This window comes from Tauraco erythrolophus, chromosome 6, assembly GCF_009769465.1.
Source record: "Tauraco erythrolophus isolate bTauEry1 chromosome 6, bTauEry1.pri, whole genome shotgun sequence".
Classification (NCBI taxonomy): domain Eukaryota; kingdom Metazoa; phylum Chordata; class Aves; order Musophagiformes; family Musophagidae; genus Tauraco; species Tauraco erythrolophus.
In genome coordinates this window covers 6,695,934-6,698,631 of record NC_141470.1, presented here as the reverse complement: position 1 = coordinate 6,698,631, position 2,698 = coordinate 6,695,934, and the positions used below count along the sequence as shown (strand labels likewise).

The 2,698-nt window shown below is 62.7% G+C and overlaps 1 long non-coding RNA gene across 2 annotated transcripts in view; it reads right to left on the bottom strand.

The window, feature by feature from the left end:
• The window catches only part of LOC147528499 (uncharacterized), a 131,784-nt gene extending 129,581 nt beyond the window's left edge, over nt 1-2,203 (bottom strand). For both annotated transcript variants that reach the window (XR_015222225.1, XR_015222226.1), the window contains exons 1-2: nt 2,160-2,203; nt 1,516-1,697 (exon numbers count right to left, since the gene is read on the bottom strand). This is a non-coding gene — a long non-coding RNA (uncharacterized LOC147528499). The remainder of the gene's footprint in view (nt 1-1,515; nt 1,698-2,159) is intronic.
• Nucleotides 2,204-2,698: the final 495 nt, after the last annotated feature.

Genomic DNA, 2,698 nt, shown 5'->3' with positions numbered 1-2,698 from the left:
AACGCCTCTGCGATTGGCCCGCCGCTCCTCACATCTGCATAGCCACGCCCCCTCCCCGCGCGCCCCCATAGCCACGCCCCCTCCCCGCAAACGCCTCTGCGATTGGCCCGCCGCTCCTCACATCTGCATAGCCACGCCCCCTCCCCGCGCGCCCCCATAGCCACGCCCCCTCCCCGCAAACGCCTCTGCGATTGGCCCGCCGCTCCTCACATCTGCATAGCCACGCCCCCTCCCCGCGCGCCCCCATAGCCACGCCCCCTCCCCGCAAACGCCTCTGCGATTGGCCCGCCGCTCCTCACATCTGCATAGCCACGCCCCCTCCCCGCGCGCCCCCATAGCCGCGCCCCCTCCCCGCAAACGCCTCTGCGATTGGCCCGCCGCTCCTCACATCTGCATAGCCACGCCCCCTCCCCGCAAACGGCTCTGCGATTGGCCAGCTGCTGTGCACACTGACGCCGCCGCCGCGCATGCGCAGTGTAGAGACTGGCGCCGCCTTCTCATGCGGGGGGGGCGGCGGCCCTCAGCGGTGCTCACAGCTGCCGCCTGGCGGACCGATCGCGGTACTGCATGTGGGCGCCGCGGAGGCGTCTCCGTGCCCCGCCTTGCCGTCTGCCGGTAACGGCAATGCGGTGCTGCAGTGCTTGCGCGGTGTCGCCACCCCACGTGCTCGGTGCCGGCGGGCTTACGGCAGCGAACCGCCGAACGGCAGCGCCGGCGCCTCCCGCGGGTGAGCGCCGCCCGCTCGCCGCTTCTGTGCGCCCCCCCTCCCGACGCTTCTGCCCCCCCCACCTCCCGCCGCTTCCGCGGGGGAGGCGCCGGCGCCGACGCTCGGCGGTTCGCTGCCGAAAGCCCGCCGGCACCGAGCACGTGGGGCGGCGGCAGCGAGCGGGGCGGCGGCACCGCGCAAGCACTGCGGCACCGCATTGCCGTTACCGGCAGACGGCAACGCCGAGCACGCAGGCGCCTCCGCGGCGCCCCCATGCAGTACCGCGATCGGTCCGCCAGGCGGCAGCAGTGAGCACCGCGCCCGTCTTTACTACTGCGCATGCGCGAGAGCGGCGATGCCAGTCTCTACACTGCGCATGCGCGCCCCGGCAGCTTCAGCCTACGCACTGCGCATGCGCGGCCGGCGCCCCTGCCAGTCCGCCCGCCCCCGCCGGCGCCCCGCTATGCGGCCCGGACCCACTCATTGGGAACCGACTAGGAAATAACTGGCGCGGCGGAGGCGGCGCCACTCCGTACACTGCGCCAGTCTGTACAGTCTCATTGTTAATTAACCATTAAGGAACTGGCGCGCCGGAGGCGGCGCCAGTCTAGACACCGCGCCTGCGGGGGGGGCTGGCACCCGAAAAGGAAAACCGAACCTTCCCAGACTCCTTTTGGAGTTTTAGAAAGCGCCGCTCTTTATCGCAGCCCTGGGTGCCCGGGGGATTTCTCCTCCGAGCCGGCACACCCGGCTTCTGGGCACAAAACTCGTTACACGCTACGGTCACGCATCATTCATTACATATTTACGCATTCTTAAATATCGGTTCATTTCCTCTCGCTTTACATGGAAATTCCTTCGCACGCTCAGCTCTCTTCCTCCGCCTCTTTTTTTGGGGTCTGGGGCGTATCTAGGGCAGGTGGTCCGTGGGTCGGCGATCGCCATCTCCGCCTGCCGCAACTCCCTTTTCCCCCGAGTCACGGCACGTTCACTGTTCAGAAAAACACGAGAACAAAGTTGAAGCAGCATATACCACCTTATCCCGTTTGTAATTTCAGAAAGAAATTAAAAGAAACAGCCCCGATTGCAAAATAGAGTATTACAAGTCCATTACAAGTATTAGAAGCATTATAATTATACCTTAAGTATTATTCTATTATAAATATTATGATTCAGCCATTTTTCCTCATCTTCCAATTTCTATAACAGCCACCACCGATTACAACGTTTAACTAAAGTTTTCTTATTTCCATTTCCTCCGGGGACCCCCAATATCTTTCCAATGTGGCAGGACACATCCTAACGGACTCTTTTCCAAAATTCCCCCGCTCTGCTGACCGCCCATTATTTACTGGATTGTTATTATTATTATCATCCCCATCCCGTTGTTACCAACCAAACGACTAAAACTAAAATCACGCCTCCTAGACATAACTAATTAGCACTAAAATACCTCATTCACGCTCATTCGTCAATCGCTTCGTCCATCTCCAGCTGTTTCCCTCGTGGGACAAAGCAGCTGCAGCCCCCCCGGCCCCCATCCCGCACCCCGGCAGCTGCCCCACGCAGCCGGAGCCAGCCAGACCACAGTGCCAGGCCTCTCGCTCAGACTCCGCTCCGCCAGGGTCCCGCTCCCTTCCCACGCTGGGACAGGCTCCCCAGGGGAACTAACGTCCCCCCGGTCCCCATCCGTTCCCAACTCCTCCTACCGCACCGCCCTCGCTGCCGCAGCTGCCAGGCACCCACCGGAGACAGAGCCAGGAGCCTCCGGGCACAGGGCCGGCCCCCCACCGTCCGCACGCTTGCAGGGCTGGCAGGCAAAGCTGGCCTGGGGAGCCATCCACGCGTCTCCCAACGCGGACAACGCCACGTCTGGAAAGGAAAACCCCAAATTATAGTTCACAATATTAAAATAAGTCCCACAGAAGCAAGGCGAGGAACCGAGTCTGAACAAAGGACGGCAGAGCAGACGACCTCGGAACGATTCCAGGG